The 19,292-nt window shown below is 34.1% G+C and overlaps 1 long non-coding RNA gene across 3 annotated transcripts in view; it reads right to left on the bottom strand.

Moving 5' to 3' along the window:
* The window catches only part of LOC104871474, a 236,486-nt gene that overhangs the window by 104,067 nt on the left and 113,127 nt on the right, over positions 1-19,292 (bottom strand). For 2 of the 3 annotated variants that reach the window (XR_782876.1, XR_782877.1), the window contains one exon: positions 4,211-4,274. This is a non-coding gene — a long non-coding RNA (uncharacterized LOC104871474). Of the gene's footprint in view, positions 1-4,210; positions 4,275-15,880; positions 16,023-17,955; positions 18,065-19,292 lie in introns of all 3 variants that reach the window. The other variant, XR_782878.1, reaches the window with a different exon arrangement.

Below are 19,292 nucleotides of genomic sequence, written 5' to 3'. Positions count from 1 at the left end.
AAAAAAAAAAAAAAAAAAAAGAATGTGCCGCAACTTCTTCCAAAATGGCTGTATCATTTTATATTCATATCTACAGTAGAAAACAGGTACTGTTGCTATACATTCTTGCCTGCACTTGGTTTTGTCACTCTTTAGGACTTTAGCCATTCTGATGGTTGTGTAGCTCTATCTCATTGTTGTTTGAATTTCCACTGATGATACTGAGCATCTTTTCATACATTTATTTGTTATCTGTGTAGTTTCTTTGGTGAGGTATTCAGTAAGATCTTTGGACTATTTTTAATTAAGGTGTTTTCTTATTGTTGACTTTTAATACTAATTTTTTACATTTTATGTAGTTTGAAAGATTTTCTTCCATTCTGTGACTTATCTTTTCATTCTCTTAACATTTTCTATTACAGTACAGAAGTTTTTAATTTTAATTAAGTTCAGCTTATTAATTCTTATTTTAATGAATGGTCATTTTTAGAGTTGTATCTAAAAACTCAATGCCAAACCAAAGGCCACCTAGATTTTGTTTTATAGGCTCATATCCAGTGGTTCCATGGTTAATGTTGATGGTACGTTGGTAATCATTAATATTATTTCCAATTTTCCACTATTATAAAACATATAATCATAAATATTATGTTTTCCATATATTTGGACACATATATGGTTCTTTAGAATCAAATCTTAGTGGTACAATTGCTGAATAGTACAGAAATGGATATTTGACTCTTCAATATCTAGTATAGTATCTTTCTTAAATGTCTTTTTGTATTGCAAAGACATGAAATACTGTAACTTACATCGACTAGAATTCCAGATGTCATATATATTCTTTGTGAAGTGTATTTTTACAAATCTTGAATTTAGAATTGGGGAAAGAAATTAGACTGGAGGTATTCATTTAGTGCCAGTTTTGGCAGAAGTGGCAAGGTTCTGGAACTATCACTAAGAGCAGCAGCCTACCAGTTTGACAGAACATGTCAGTGTCTTGCCTCTGCAGAGGAGTTCTGCAAGTGTCTTGAGAGTTGTGCTACTTCATGTTCCATTACATAGCAAAATGCCTGAGGCTGAGAAATATATAAAGCAAAAAGGTTCATTAGGCTCATAATTTTGCAAGTTCAAGGATAGGTTACTGGCATCACTTCAGCTATGGTGAGGATCTAATAATGGATAGCCTAATAAATGGTGGAAGAATAGGCAAGAGGGAGAAATCACATAGCAACACAGGATGCCAGCCATCAGAGAGGTGCCAGTCTTGCTCCTTTTTAAGGGACCGCATTTGTTCAGAAATTAATTGGAGAACCACAAGAACTACATTGATCCTTTCAAGAGCAGTGTTCCCAGTGATCTAATTACCTTGAACTAAGCCTCAGCTTTCAAGAGTTCCAAATGTATAATAGATCATGTGAAATAGGAAGAAAAAGTGTAAAGGTGAAGGGGAAGTGGGAGTGTAGGGGAAAGAGAGAAAGGAATGGAATTAACATAATAAAATGAAAAAATGGAAACAATGTCTTTGTAAATAGAGTTGGAGGTGTTCAAGAGAAGGCAGGAGAATGGGGAAAAATAAGAATTGAGATATATTATGTAAAGGTCCAAATTTCCAATGATAAATGTCATTATATTAAATACCTAAAATGTGCTAATAAAATTAATTTTTTTAAAAGAGTTCCATTACCTCCCATTACCCCTACACTAAGGACAAAGCTTCCAACACATGAACCTTGGGCACACACTCAAACTGTATGCAAACCATCCCAGCATTCACTCCTGGAAACTCAACATTGGCCTCGTTTGCTATTGCATAAACAGCTTAGGACCTTATAATGAATATCTTTCTGATAGAGATAGGTGCAGGATGTTCTGTACTCCAAGCCTGTATTTTTTGGTCTGTCTTCTGATCCTGTACAAAGGATCATAACCTCTGCATATTTTGAACATTTTGGTAAACACTGACAAATTGCCCTGTTATTATTATATCAACTGGTTACATACATTTTTTTCATCATCCACCTGTATACTGGAATGTTTATTTCTTTCAAGCCAATGCCAATATTTGCATTGCTATTTCAATCAAAAAATTTTAAATCCATAAGTTATAAATTATGTGTTTAGATATTTTATTCTAATTTTTTCATTTACCAGAAGGATTTAAAAAACTAAATATTTTTGCAAGACCATTTCTAGTTCAAATCCTTTGCCTAGTCCCCATTCAAAAATCAGATTGGTAAAAGAATCATATCACACTGATATATGTGAACCTATGTTTATAGTGGCACAGATTGTAATAGCTAAAACTTGGAAACAGCCCATTTGCCCATCAGTTGGAGACTGGATAAAGAAGATGTGGATTTTCTATAAAATGGAATAGTACTCAGCCATAAAGAATGAGAAATTAGATTCATTCATAGGAAAATGGATACATATTGACGATAAACTCCTAAGTGAAATAAATTAGTCACACATAAATGCTGAATAGTTTCTCTGGTGTGAAAAACTATAATACTACATAAGATCCTAATGAGATAATTGACAATGTTAAATAGGAAGAAAAGGACTAAAGGTGTGGGAAAGTGGGAAGGGTAGGGGAAAGGTAATAAGGCAAAAGAAAAAAGTATGAGAAAATGGAAATAAAGTGTTTGTAAATGGGGAGGAGAGGAGGGGGTGAAGGGAGGGCAGGGACAAGGGGAAAAAATAAGAACCAATACCTGTCATGCAAAGGTACAAGATCCCAATAATGAATGTAACTGTGCTGTATACCTAAAATGTACCAATAAACTCAATAAAAAAAGAAAAAAAATCAGATTGGTTTTTCTTAAAGATATTAACAAAGACATGATATGGGTAATAACTAAATTACTCCCCACTACTTATCTATTCTTGTATATCTAGCTCACTTAGTTTTACAAAAGAAAACTGAATGTCATTGTGAAGATTCTTTTAATATTTTTTAAATCAAGATAATAACAACAAAAAAAAAAGAAACAAGGGGCTACACTGTGAAAAGATACATAAATGTGAAAGCAGAATTTAACACAGATATTCAAGACAAGATAAATTCCATCACAAGTAAATTCTTAAGCTTTTTTCTTTAGCAATGTACTCACTGATACCACAAGAGATCAAAATTCTTAACTGTCCCCAGATTCCCTAGGTGAAAGGCATCCCAGCTTTAAGAGTGACTTGACTTCACTTGATTCTAGCTCAATCTTGATCAACTGAGCAATTACAACAAGACACTTAAATTCTCCAGGCTTCAGTTTCTTCATCTATGAAGTAGTGGCCAGTGACAAGTTTTGGATGAACAGAAATAGCATAAATAAATTTCCTAGAGAATTAAACATGCTCAGTGAGCATTAATTATGCACTCTTAGTTTATTAATTCTGGATTATAGCTTAACTCAATTTCAAATTCTTGTAAATAATTGATCTCTTTTTTTTTAACACAAATTTGTTTCTGGTCCTTTTCAATATCCTTCATTTAAAAGAGTACTTTCCTGTCATCTATTCAGGAAATAATAAGCAAATTAATTATTCTGTGGAATCACCATATTGACATTTTATACCATCTATATGTTATTCATAACACATTATTTTTGAGGTATTGATTTAAGATTCTAATGCTTTCATATGACAGAGAGCTTGACCCTTCAACTCTAAATATAGGTGATCAGTACACTTTAATTAGAGCTCCTATAGAGCCCAAACATTTGTGTTCTTGGCAATATTGGAGTAATAATTGCTCTCTGCCATATTTATTTCAGGTAATACATCTTTATGAAACTAACAGAATCCTGAAGCACTGAAAATGATTCTGTCAAAGCAAGTATTATTTGGAATAAGAGGGATCTCAAGCCACACAAAGCATAAATACAGGATCACCATTTTAGCAAAACATTGTGTTTCCCCAGCTGTGGTTCTGGCCTTACCTTCTATAGTGCAATTATCAGTTGTTTTTGTTTAGTCTCCCAAATACTTTGAGGATCCGCCAGAAGGCAACTTACACGTATCCGGGAGGATATAGAATGATAATTTGGCATAAAAATGAACTTATCCCATGTAATTCTATGGTAATTTAACATTGAAAGCTGGTAAAAATTATTCATCAGTACAATAAATTATACAAAAAACACTGTACAATCCTCTCAATAAATATATGAAAGGCATCTGATAAATTTCAGCACTTTTAACATTAAATGATCTTTCATAGGAAAAGAATTACCTGATGGTGGATATTTATAAAAAGAAGAAAATCTTCACAAACTTGGAGTATTTGAAGCATTCACCTAAAAGTCAAGAACAAGACAAAAATATCCAGAATTATTGTTTTTGTCACCATTACCCAGGAAGTACCACTCAACATAATGCATTGAAAAAAATCATGTGAAGATGTAAATAACTGAAAAAAATGTATTTTTAATGAATTTTATCGGTACATTGTAGGTATACAATATAATAACATTCATCATTGGAGAATATGCCTTTATGTAATCTATCTTGGTTCTTTTTCCCCATCGCCCTGCCCTCCCTTCAACCCCTCCACCCCTTCCTATCACAAAGACTTTGTTTCCATTTTCTTCATTTTCTCATATTAATTCCATTCCCTTCTTTCCTTTCCCCACCCCTCCCCCTTCCCCTTTGCCCCTTTTCTTCCTATATGCATGTCCTATGTATTTTACTTAAGAGTATCACCTCAATGTGCATCCATTTAGCTATAAATGTCTCTAATTTCTCTTTTTTTATGGATGAGTAATACTATATATTTTTTTAAAAACACACATTTTCTTTATCCAATCTCCAGTTAATGGACAATTGAGCTGTTTCCAAATTGACAGCATACACCAAGAGATTTAACTAGATTATTTCACTTAAGAAATCTATTTGTAGTAACCTGAACTAGGGACACAATTAAAGAGATGAATAAATGAGTGTCTTCAAAGATGACATTATGATACTTATAATAAAAAATGTCTGCCTAGAAAAAAATTACTAAAAATACAGTAATAACATGGCAGGCACTGTTGGGTATTTACTGAGCAGCCAGCCACTCTCCTCTTCCTTCATGTGCAAAGGACCTCCACTCAGCTCAACACAGGGCATTCATGGGCTTCAGTGAAGATGAGCCCTCTCCCGTTAGGATTTGTTAAGCCTGCCAGAATAATACTATTTCCATTGTGTGGCCCCAAACAAGCATGTGACATGTTTCTGGCCAATGAAATATGAAAGTAAATCAGCCTCTGGCAAAGATTTTTCTTGCTCTTGTAAAGAACATTAGTCAGAGACCTGCTGTTTCCGAGCTGTCAGCTTTGATGTATCCACACTCAATGCCTAGAAGGGTGCCAATGTCTTGGAACCATGAAAGCACCCAGCCTCATGCAAGAAGGCCATACACTCTGTTCTGAGAAGAGAAAAGCAGAGCAGTGTGCAGAATATGGGTACCTGATGCAGTCATGCACTATGTGTTAAACTCTTCCATTCTGAAATAAATCTACCTCAAGTCCTCTTGGTGTGTGAGACAGAAAGAATTCTTACTATTGAGGCTACTTTGAATTAGCTCTTCTGTCACTTATAGTTGAAAGAAAATGAAACAAATACTTATATTACTCATAACGTAATCATAATGAACTATATTACCCTTAAAACCTCTATTTCAAAAGTTATTTAATAATAACTTTCATTATTAGTATTAACTTTCCATATTTTGGTGTTAATGTGATTAATAATATTTAATAATACAGTAAGTCCCCAACTTAGAAACAAGTTCCATTCCAGGAGAAAGTTGATAAAATGAATTTGTTTATAAGTCTGACAAAGTGAGTCTCAAACACTTTTGAAACAAATATACAATTATTATTGCTTTGTACTTCCTACGGGTCCCCTCCACATCACCAATGCTTTTCCCCTTGCTTCTAGCCATCCTGGGCTGACTGAGCACTGTGCTACTGTACACTATGGTAGCATACAATAAGCACACAGCAGCACGACTGTGACAATGTCCAGCAGACACATCAGCTACTTCGCGATTTGTTTGCATCTACGGATGTTCCTAATGCAAGGTCCATTCATATCTGTGAAAGTTCACAACTTGACTGTTTGCAAGTTGCGGACTTACTGTATGACTTCATGATGTATGGTTAAAAATAATAAAAATCTATTTATTATTCAAGAATATTAAGTAATTTCAACAATTCCTTGATATTACCATTCCTCTGTATGGGTGAGGAAAATGCGATTGAGAAAGAATAAGTGATTGGTTTGGTTCATACCACCAGGAAATGATACGGCCAGATTCTGTCATTGTGACTCGGCCCCCCATTCATAACATCTAAGTACCTTGCAGTATATGTGCTACAATTCCAGTGGACGTGTGTATTAATAGATAGATATACACATGTGCAAGGAGCAATGGACCACAGGGAACAAAGTGAAATTTGGAAAATGGTCACCTTTGGGTATTGTCATTGTAAGTGTTTTTCATTTGATTCTTTGAGCTTTTTTATCTTTTAAATGTTCTACAATAAACAAACATCTGTTACGTAACAAATGCTAGATGAAATGTTACATTAAAAATGTGTCAAATGTAAGATTTATATTTAAAAGAAAAAGACTCAAAGTTAATCTTTTATAACACTGAAAATGATAGACTTTTTAAAATATTATATAAAATATTCAATTCAAACAAAACTGTCAAAAATGTATTTGCTAGCTTCCTATAGTTATGTCACACCAGCAGACTAAAAAGTTTGGAAAACACATTGTAAATTGCCATATAAATTTTGTAAACTTGCATTTTCTTTTTTCTTTTTTTCTTTTTTTTTTGGTACAGGGGATCGAACTTGGGTCGTTGTGTTTGTGAGACAGGCAGCGGAAGCACTGAGCCAAATCCCTGGCCCAATTTGTATTTTCTTAGTGAAAATCCTTGGGAAAACTTCGGTATTCCCACATTTAATTTGGGAAATAGCATTCATCACCTAAGTTATAATGATCCCTATATTTTCTTTCTTTTTTGCTGAGTTTATTGGTACATTTTAGGGATACAGTGCAGTTACATTCATTGTTGGGATCTTGTACCTCTACATGACAGGTTTTGGTTCTCTTTTTTTCCCCTCGTTCCTGCCCTCCCTTCAGCCCCTCCCCTCCCCATTTACAAATACTTTATTTCCATCTTTCCATTTTCTCACATTTTTTCCTTTTCTCTTATTACCCTTCCCCTACCCATCCCACCTTCCCTACACCTTTAGCCCTTTTCTTCCTATTTCACAATGTCAGTTATCTCATTAGGATCTTATGTACTATTACAGTTTATTCATACCAGAGAAACTATTCAGTATTTACGGATGTGTGACTTATTTATTTCACTTAAGAGTATATCCTCAATATGTATCCATTTTCCTATGAATGAATCTATTTTCTATTCTTTATGGCTGAGTAATATTCCATTTCATAGAAAAAACACATCTTTATCCAGTTTCCAACTGATGGGCAAACGGGCTGTTTCCAAGTTTTAGCTATTACAAACTGTGCCGCTATAAACATGGGTGTACATATATCACTGTCATATGATTCTTTTAGTTCTTTTGGAAAGATACCCAGCAGAGGGTTGGCTGGGTCAAATGGAACCTCTAGTCCCAGCTCTTTGAGGTGTCTCCATATTGATTTCCATAGTGGCTGCACCAGTCTGCACTCCCACCAACAATGGAGAAGGGTTCCTTTCTCCCCACAACCCCGCCAACATTTGTTATTGGTTGATTTCTTGATAGCAGCCATTCTTTGTGGGGTGAGGTGGAATCTCAGGGTTGTTTTCATCTGCATCTCTCGAATGACCAGTGATGTGGAACATTTTTTCATATATTTACTTGCTGCTTTTACTTCTTTGCCTGAGAAATGTCTGTTCATTTCAGATGCCCATTTTTGAATTGGGTCTTTATATTTGGGGGGCTTATTGTTTTGAGTTCTTTATATATTCTAGATAATAGTCCTTTTTAAAATTGTAGGTAAAGAGCCTACAATAGCTGTTATAACAGTCAACACTTAAATGGTGTTATGTGTCACACACTATTCTAAAACTTTCCATATGTTAACTCCTTTAAAAACTCTCAAAATTCTATCAGACAGGTACTATCATCATTCTTATTAGCAGGTAAGGAAACTGAGGCACAGACATTACATAATTTGATCAACATTACTAAACTAGTAAATGGCAAGACCAGTTTGAATGGCAGTTTAGACTAAGAAACAGTGCTTATCACTCCTGTGCATTTATCCTCTTTTTCTTAACTATTTTAATTTATTGGACTTGATTTTAATTTCAAAATACCAATGATTAGTCTCCCTAATCACCTAGGTTCATTTGCAACCTGTAAATAATTTTCTTTGTTTGTTTGTTTCTTAGTAGTATTTTACAAAACAAAAGTCTAAAAATACAAGTAGGGAAGAAATTTGTGACCAGATTTGTGTAATATGATGACTATCAACAGGACAGATTAGGTATGGAAAATTCCATGTCCTTGCAATATTAACAGGCTATAAGATAAATGCATATTTTTATATACAAGCTTTATATGTCAGTCTATTTTAAAAAGCAATATTGTATTATACCTATATATTTAAAAATCAGTATTTTTAGAAATCAATTTATTTCAGAGACTGGACAAGTTGGGGCAGAAGAATAAATTTATAAATATATATAGTGAAATATAGATTTATAGAGGTTGAGAGAGATAAAGATAGACATGTATAAAATGCAATTTTTATATTCTAGAATAAACACACTAAAATGTGTGAAGAGCCATATTGAATAGTACTTTCTGTATACTGGATAAGCCTCCCAGCTCTTTAACTGGAGCTGTAAATTTAGATGTCTTTGTTCAGTTTGCTTTTTGGTTCAGCACACACAGACTGGCCAACCCAAGCTAGTGGAAGATTTTTTCACCACCCCTTTGATAGCTGCAGGACTGATTCCATATGCTTCAAGCCAGAAGTAATGTAACATCCAGAGCTTTATTCACTGAGTCAGTCAACCATCCTTTCAGCCTTTGACTTCCTGGCCGCTGCTAATCTGTGGACCTCACAGAAGTCTCCAGGCAAGGGAGACAAGGAGCCTCTTATCCAGCCTCAGTAGAGGCCTGTGCATGCAGCCAGGCAAAGGCCCAGGCCTCTCATTTACATGCTCTGGGCATGCTCCTTGGGTTCAAGAGGGCACAGGCAGAATGGACTGAGAAAGTAGAAGTAACCACAATTTCATTTCAAACTGCAAATAAAACAGTTTTATAACTTTTCCCTAATATTTCAAGCAACCAATTGTCCCACAGCACAGATATTTTCCAGTCCCTAATAAATGTAACCTTTAATCTTGACTTTTGCTCAAGGGGATAAGAAGTTTATGCACCTACAACCACTTTAAAAATAATTGCTTCTGTTCTTTTTAAGCAACTTCAGAGTATAAAGTTGTTCAGTTTAAACGACAGTGTATATGATGACCTTATTGCACTGTTTCCAAGATTTGTTTACTGTCCAAAAGGCATGTAAAAATTATATGAAGTCATTATCATTTAAAAATATAAAAAATTCCCAAAACTTTTGAAACTTTTTATTTTCTATGTCCTTAGCAAGACATTTTAATAATATGTTCTAGAACATTGTTACCCTTCAAAAATATATATTTAAGTCCCCATACTTTGTATATATTTTCCCTTTATCTCAGGTTTTACTCTCTGTAGTTTCAGTTATCCATGAGCCATCATGTAGAGTCCACAGTTTAGAATTTCTTATTAGAAGGTGATTTCAACCTTACACCATCAAGTTTCTGTATGATTTGCCCCCTAGACCATTTTGCTTTCGCTAAAGTAGAATGACAAATGTTAATTTTCTACTTTTCATGTAGAAAACAGTAAAGCATATTAACTAATTAAAATTTTTTCCAAAAAGGACTAATGACTTTATAGGTTTTGATAGATGCATATAAAATTCTTTTATACGTAAAACATTAGAATATAAGGATATGAAATATGAGCATAACCACTTTGCATTTAGAAAAATGTTTTCTTGAAAGACAACTATACTGAGCTTTTCTGTCCATAAAAATATAGACATTTTGAAACAAAAAGATTTAATATGACATTACAGATAATACTGATCTAGAGCCTGGGGTATCTGTGAAATATTAGTAGCAAAGATATTGCTTTCTATTTGGGAATTCTGAAGTGATCACGGGAATGTTTACCACTTGTCTTCATGCTCTAATAATTGTTCTAGATGATTTTGGCAAAGCAGAAGACCTCGGCTCCCAGAGTTGGGAAGAAAGACCAAAAAAATGCAAATTATAGCCTTTTTTGTTTTGTTCTTTGAATTTTTAAAAAATCTTATTATATTTTCTTTCATTTTAGTCCAATCTACTTACAGTGATGGCCACCTCACTGGTGCTAAGTTCAGCAATGTAAAAAATATTACGACTGTCTATGCCTCTGTATTATTACTGGGGTTTTGAAAATTTACTGGATGAGAAATTTTCTGTTAGTACTGTACATATTTTCCATGCATAATGCTACATTCCTCCTGGGGAGTTATGTTATCCTAACATGACGCAGCTCAATTCCCACTTTCATCCAGAATCCCTCCCCTTTCACCCCCCTCCATCTCTTGATCCCCTGCCCATTGGAGAAAGAGCTATCTCCCTACTTTCTATTATCTATACTTTATTTCACATTTTTATTTACAATTTGGTTTTCTCACATAAGAGAAACCATGTAATATTTAAGCTTCTGTATCTGATTTATTTTACTTATCTCAAGGTGCATCCATCTTCCTACAAATGACTTAAGTTTTTCTTTATGGCAGAGTAGTGCTCCACTGTATGTAAGAACCACATTTTTATCCATTTGACTGTTGGTGAATATATAATCTGCTTCCAAGAATTAGATATTATGAATTGTGCTGCCTAAAACATGACTATGTATGTATCACTATAATGTGATATATTTAACTCTTTCAGAAAGATATGTAGAAGTAGAATAGCTGAGTCAAATGGAATTTCTACTTTTAAGCTTTTGAGGAATCTCCATACTAATTTCCACAACAGTTGTACTAGTTTACATTTCCAACAAAAATGTAGGATGATTCCCTTTTCCCCACATCTTTGCTAGCATTTGTTATTATTTGATGTCTAAAGTATGGTCATTTTTCAAAGGTAAGATGGAATCTCAGTGTTGCTTTAACTTGCATTTATCTAACAGCCAATAATGTTGAACATTTCTTTCTGTATTTATTGACTATTTGTACTTCTTTGGTGAAATGCCCATTTATTTCATTTAACCATTTTTTGATTGGGTCTTTTATTTGGAGGATCTAATTTTTTAAGTTCTTTATATATTCTAGGTATTAGTCTTCTGTCTGAGAAATACCTGGAAATTTTTACATCCATTTTGTAAACTGTATTTTCACTTTATTGTTTATTTCTTTATCTATGCAGGGGCTCTTTAATGTAATTCAATTCCATTTGCTGATTCTTGGTACTATTTCCTGTACAACCAGTGTTCTTGACTATACCTATGACTTCAAAAGTTTTACCTATTTTATTGTCCTCCAGGCTATGTATTTTCTATTTTTAAATTAAGTTCCTTGATCCATTTTGATTTTAATTTAGTACATAGTGACAGAGATGGGTCTGGATTCAATCTTCTGCATATGGATAGACAATTTTGACACCACCATTTATTAAAGATGCTATCTTTTCTCCAGTGTATGTTTTTGCCCTTTTGTTGAAGATCAACTAGTTGAACATACTTTGGTTGTTTCTATATACTCTATTCTGTTTATATTGATCTTGATATCTGTTTTTATGCTGGTTCCAAGCTGTTTTTATCACAGCAGGCTTGAAATATAACTTCAAGTCTAGAGTTGTGATGCCTCCCACTTTTCTCTTGTTATACAAGATTGCTTTTCTATTCTGAGTCTTTTCTGGTTCCATATGAAATTTAGCTTTATTTTCTTCAGTTCTGTGAAAATGCTGTTGGTATTTTGATCGGGATTGAATCTGTATATCAATTTTGGAGTTATGCACACTTTGACAATATTGGTTCTGCCTCTCCAAGAGCAGGAGCTATTTTTCACTTTTTGAGGTCCTGTTCAATTTCTTTTTGGAGTGCCATTGTTCTCTATCCTTTCTTTGAAATGTTATCCTAAAAGTCTATTCTAATGAGCCAAGCAAGGATAGCTACAGCCTGTTTGATTTCCTGCATGCATGGAAGGCAATGTTAATGGATCATGCCACTTTTTCCTGTTAATTATCTCAGCCAGGGCCCCACTAACGACCTACTGGTATTGGCACTTGGAGCTGAAAGCTATTCTTCAACTCCTATGCTTTTACACAACCTTGATCTTTCTGATATAAGTCACAGAAGTAGTTAGCAAGGTCTTATCAGATATTAAATTGTGCATAGTAGGCTCACTAGAGAATCTGGGTGAAACTTTTCAAAAGCTTCAAAAACAAGTTTAATTTTTGTTTTCTATGAATTGTTTCTTAGTCAAGCACCTCATTCAAGCTCTATAAAGAGAAGGGACTCTGAGTCAGATGAAGGAACTTCCAACCAGTGGGGGAAGATCTGTGAAGTGAGGTAGAATGGGTAAAATGGAAATATTCTTTCTCTTAAATCTCTGGTGCCTATAAGTTTAGAGCACTTTACTGTTAACAATACTCTAATAATTTTATAGTAGGAGCTATAATTGAAATTTGCTGCATACAGGGATAACTAAAATGCAATCATTTCACACCATCCCATACATGGCTGAGGATACTTAGCAATAAATAGATTTTTTTAAAGTGACCACTGAAGAGCTAAATTATATCTTTCCAAGTAAATTCACTAGTCTTTTTAATTACTTTGCTGATGTCCATATGATGTTGCTATTATCTCATACTGAAATGACATAATTCATTTTTAAACTTTGACTTACCAAGAAAAAACAGAGGATATATTTTTATTATTATTGCTATCATTACTTTTTTTTTGGTACTGGGGATCAAATTTGGGCCCTTGTGCTTGGGAGGCAGGTGCCAGATCCACTGAGCCAAATCCCCAGCCCTTCATTATTATTTTTTTTATTATTATCATTATTATTATTATTTTCCACACTTCTTGGAGCCAATATTTTAAGTACAATACTGTGTGTACATTGTGTCTGTGAATATCTATCTATATAAAATATTTTTACTATAAACTGTCAATATCTGAGAGAGTTTTATCTACATATTTCTCTTCACATACAGATATGATCACCACATAAGGTCAACGTGATCAGTGCCCTCAACAGAGACTTCACAAACATGAACCCTCTTCCAGAATACAGCAGACACCAAATGTTTTTTAACAGCTGAAAATTTTCAGAGGTAAAAGCATCCATGAAAAAACTTAGGAAACAGAACTGATGGAAAAGGAAGCTGGTCTTTACTCAGTAACTACTTTCCCCTTTCTTGTAAGGAGCCCTGTGAAATTATTTCTGACGCAACTGAGGCTATCATTCCCTTTTGATGGCCTGTTTGGTTATGTTGCTGTACAGAGGTATACTGGAAAAACAAAACAGGGAATTGGAGGGGACTAATTACATCATTAAAGCCAAATACTTGCGGTAATTCAGGTCAATGAGGACATTGGTGGTCAATTTTTCACATGTTTATCTGAGGTCTTCCTCTCAATAGAAAGATCTTGTACTTTAATCGTTCCCAATTAATACTGGTGCTAGATCTATTACTTACTACTTTTTAATTTGCTTCCATATATTATGTATCACTCTAAATATTCACATTTGAGTTTTTACAGAGCTAAATTCTTTAATACTTATCATAATTATTTCACATAATTGAATAATAAATTATTAAAAATAATTTTATGTCAATTAATTGCAGTTGTATCGTATAACAAAGTGTGGGAGCCCACTGGCATTTGATGTTGGAAAAGTAACTTCTACCATTGAGGCATTGACACAATCTATGACTCTATTTGGCTTTTCTGAGACAAGGGTCTCAGCTATACAGATGAGATTGACCTGGAGCTCACTGTGTAATCCAGACTAGTTTTATGGGATTACGGGCATGCACCACCACACCCGGCTCAAGGACTTTGTTAAATTTGACCTTGTGATGGGAGGAATTCAGATAGCCAAAGATCTGATCTCCTCCCTAATAGCTGTTTGGTGCTTCCTGTTGGCCTGCCTTTAAAAGGAGCTGTTTCTGTGAAATAAATGGGACCTCTTGTCTCCGCACTATTGAGTGTGCTGTCCTTTCTCAATCCTCACTCCCCAACTCAGGTACATTTGTGTTGTGACGGCTGGACCGCCACACAAAGCAAAATCTCTTAGAAAGAACTAGAACCAGTACCATAAGGGGTCAAGTTATTGTTGCATGGCCATTGATATGTCAGGTTCAAAACAATCTTTTGTCTCATTATAGTATAAAATTCCCTTCCAGTCTAGTCTCAATCTACCTGCAAACCCAAAATCCCATCAAACCCCCTGCCCTCAAGAACTTAAAAATCCAGTCATTCACATAGCTTCTTGCTGTTTTCTCAACAGTGAATGCCAGTGTCTGACTCTGTGGTTTAACATGCATTGCCCCCTATTGCTTAGTATGTTGTGCTCTCCTCCATCTACCAAACTTGTGTGGATGCCTTTTCTATTCACTTTGCACTCTGCCCACATCTTTATTCTGTGCTACAACTCTCTGCTGCTTATGTCCCTCTCTGCAACTTCACTCTAGACACTTTAAGTGGTACCAAGATATGATAAATTTTGAGGAAACATTTAAAGAGAAAATCTGCCATGAATAGATTACCTAAGGACTTTGAAACTTAATTATTTGAGGAAAGCAAGAAACTGAGCAACTTGGCACCTTAGGGTTCTCAGATTGTTCTGGTGCAGAACATGGGATGTCTGCTACATCCCTGGAGTGCAGGGTGCACATTTATCTTACTTTCCAACTGGAATTTAATTACATGATCTCCAGCAACCTAAATCTCCCATGCATAAACATGATAAACCAAAAAATGACATTAAGAAATCATACCTGCTTAGAAGAGCATTTAAACCAACCAGGGACTAAACATGAGTCAGACTTTAAATACTGAAACCCTGACCTCTTGTTAGTCTCATGTAGACCTACTACTAGTACTGGAGTGGTAACAGCTTCACTCAGATGAAGTAGTTTCTTTTCTTCCTCGATTCCTGAGATAGCAATAGAAGCCTAGAGCCTCTTTTACTAGGATTTCTCTCCACTTATGTTCTGCTGAGACCACACAAGCTATTATTTTTCCATATTTTTGAAGGAATCTGTTTAAAAGGATGATATCAAAATATGCAGTCCATTAATCATATTTTTGTCATTTTATTGCAACATAAACTATATGCATGTATATTTCGGACTATTTTAGTCTATGGCACCAATAAATATACACTGTATCAGAAGGCATTTCAAATGTAGGTAAATTTCACTATCAAATATATTAAAGAAATTGAAGAATAGGTAGCATGAATTAATTCACAATAAATTACATGTGATATTATTTATCAGCTACTTGGAAGTAATACATGTAATTATGCAGGACATTTCCAACACTGAATTATAGTTCAATGAGCATTTCATTAAAACGCCAATTGAAAAATGAATTGCAAAGTGTAAGGATAACAGGAAAATTTGGGGTGCTGTTGTAATTATAATATATTACTTCCTCTCTATATTTGTGGTCAAATCCTCATTCATTATTTTCTCTTTTCTTTATACTTCCTCTCAGTAAGACAAGTTCCAAACTCTTAAGTAGTGCATGAGCTATTACATAATTGTTCTTTTATGGCCTGCAGAGACATTACCCTCCAGTACATTCCTTGGTGAAGTAATTTGGGTTACCTTGGATATGAAAAGCAGCTTGATCAAAGCGCATTGCACTGTGCAGCCAAGATCCAACAAAGAGATACAGAGTTCTAGGATGGTCTCCATAGCAAATTAAACTTTGAAGACTCTTTATGAAATGTTGACAGTCTCCAGTCAGCTAGATGGTTTTGGCAAAGAATAATACAAAGTCATTGGGAAAGTAAAAGCTAAGGATATTCTTTAAGAAATACTACATTTTACAGTTAAAATATTTTTGATAAGATCATATTTAGTATTTTACTCGTGTTTCAGGTGTCTTCCTAACACCAACACTTGGTAGGATTAACAGCAAACCACTGATGTTTGCATCAGTTTTGTGGGTTGACTAGGTGGTTCTGCTGATTTTGGCTGGGCTCAGTTGTACAATTACAAGCAGGTGACAGTATGAGCTGGCAGTTCCAATGTGGTTTCACAATCCTTCCTGGAAAGAGCTGAACTCTCTCACCATGTGATCTTTCAGGGCCAGGTTCTACATAGTGAGGTGGTCTCAAGTTTTCAGGGAGGTAAAGATAGAATCTTCAAAGAATGGTAAGAATTCTATCTACCCTGTCCTTCCAGTGAAGTTTTGTTTTGTAGAAGAGCTAATGTGTATTAAAACAATGAATTTAAAGTGAATGTTTTTAACTGCTATTTTCTGATATTAATGCATAAATCATGTTACTGAGAATTGTTCACAAAGTACTGGAGTAATATAATTTACACTGGGGTCAATATAGAATACATAGGGAGTGATTTTTTTTAATCCCATGGGTTACAGAAATCCATACCACTGCACAAGAAAAATCAGAAGGCATAAGCCTTGGATCATGACAGGAGATATGATAAGGATGTATTGTAATATAAAGAATCGACAACATAGAGATTAACCAAGTTTTGTGGTCTTCCCATCTAACGCATGTGCACACGTACACACACAATTTAATTTTAAGAAAACTTATGGTTAATAAATTGTGCTACAAAGTCTATTGAGGAGCCTTAAAATGACTGATAAGGGTTGCAGTTTTTAATGCTCACCTCCCTTGGTGTCAACAAAGACATAAAGCGTTAAGTTTTAAGGAATGAACTGATCAAATTTCTGCAATAAATATCTTTCAGAAATGACCAAGTCTTATGTAAGTGAAAAATAATAGGTCAGACTTCTGTACCAACTACATATAGACTGTGTCTTAGAGAAGTTTTATTATGGAATGTGAAATCAAGTTTATAGTTTTTAAAACTGTTTGACTTTACTAATAAGCTAAATTTAACATGCACTACTCACAAATACTTTTAAAATATATTCATACATTAAAGTTTTTGCTTAAGAGTAACAAATATAATTTTATATAGACATTTTACTTCCAAAATTGAAAAAATATTCTTAGTTAATCATGGGATTTTTCCATCTCTAAAAGTTTCATGACAAAAGGAATCAGGGTGCTAATGGCTAGTAGTTAGATTCAGAGTAGATTTGCCTATTTTTAATTTTCTTACATATGTCAAACAGTTATAAAGGAATGCTCACCAGCTAGAGAGAAAATTTCACCACTTTTCAATCATTCAATTATTCAATAATCCAGTTTTTACTGTGTACTACACTTGAAAAGTACTGTGTTTAGAAATATTCGATAATATGATAACAAACACCACCACACCAGAATTTGAAATTGGACAATGTATAGATGCATTACATTTGAAATTGCTCACTAACACTGTTCAATTACTAATAATAAAGTTCAATTAAAAAAATTGAGTTGGGTAGCTGAACTATTACTATTTTACTCTTGTAAACCTGAACTTACAAGAATTTATTCCCTACACCTATGGTCCTACATTTTCTTATTTAGAAGTAAGATCTTAAAGGAAAGTTCAGACATGAAATCTGGTACAAACCAATCAAATTAACAACTCATTGTGCCATCTTGAAAGTAACTGATGGAGAACTCACACAGAAACTGTGGGTATTTCAAATCATTTTCTGTGGCTAAATGCTTAGAGTCATGTTCCAAAAAGAATATGGCTTTATACTTATATACTATATACTCATACTATATACTTATATACATATATACCTAGCCAGCCGCCACTCTCTTCTGTTAACTCCTAAAGGTTCACAAAGGAATTCAATTTGAACAGTGGATCAGGATGCAGCAGTAAATCCTCCAGGATCTCTGACCGACACTTGAAGGAAAGATAGAATTTGTTATATAGTCCATTGCTCTCTCCACTACTAACAAGGAACAAGTGGAATTTGAAACTTCTAATATAATTTCTTTTATTTTAGCACTTGGGTAAAAATTTTGTAAACTAATTGTGGAACAAACAGTATTCTGATGAGCAAAATCAAAACTCTAAATAAATGGACTGATGCTCTGTGTTTATGTATAGGAAAACTCAGTGTTTCCAAGATGTCATCACTTTACAACTTCATCTATATAGTCAATGCAATTCCAATAAAAAAGCTATAAAGGTATTTTGCAAATCTTAGGAAACTTATTCTAAGGTTTATATGAAGAGGAAGCAGACCCAAAATAGCCTAAGTGAAAGACAAACTTGCAAGACAACCTACACAACTTCAAGAATTACTAAAATTACAAAAATAAGAGAGGTTATTAGCAAGAGAATACTTAAATACATCAATAGAATAGAACAAAGAGCCCAGAAATAGACCAATACAGATATAATCCGCTGACTCTGGCAAAGGTACAAAGAAAACACAGTGGGGCAAAGATGGTCTTATCAACAAATGGTGTTAAAGCAATTAGTCATTCACATGCAAAACAAGAAATCTAGGCATAAAGCTTATATCCTTCACAAAAATTAACTCAAAATGGACCACAGACCTAAATATGCAACACAAAACTGAAACTCCTAAAAGATAAAATCAGAAAAAACCTTAATGTCCTTGAGTATGGCAATGACTTTTTAACACAAGAAAAATACAGTCTGTGAAAGAAAGAATTGATAAACAAGAATTCATTAAATTTAAAAACTTCTGCTGTGCAAAAAAACACTGTGGAGGAAATAACAGACTGAGAAAAATATTTATAAAGAACACATCTGATAAGTTACTGTCATTTAAAATATACAAAGAACTATTAAAACTCGATAAGAAGACAACCTGATTAATTTGAACTGGTATAAAGACATTTTCATATACCTTACCAAAGGAGACATACAGAAGTCAAATAAGTATATTAGAAGGTGCTGCATGTCACAGCCATCACGGAAACACAAATGAAAATAACAGTGAACTATACTGGTCAGAAAGGCCAAAATCCAGTGTACTAACACCACCAAAGTTGGTGAGGATATAAGGCAATGGTGGCAATCCTACATTGCATGCCACATAGCTGTTTGTTATCACTGAAAGCTCTGAAAGGTTTGCTTTCATGGATATAGAGCAACA

Source organism: Fukomys damarensis, unplaced genomic scaffold (assembly GCF_012274545.1).
Source record: "Fukomys damarensis isolate Sample0158 unplaced genomic scaffold, DMR_v1.0_HiC HiC_scaffold_14, whole genome shotgun sequence".
NCBI classification, from domain to species: Eukaryota; Metazoa; Chordata; class Mammalia; order Rodentia; family Bathyergidae; genus Fukomys; species Fukomys damarensis.
Note: the sequence above shows the minus strand (reverse complement) of the source record. Positions and strands in the feature narration are given on the sequence as shown.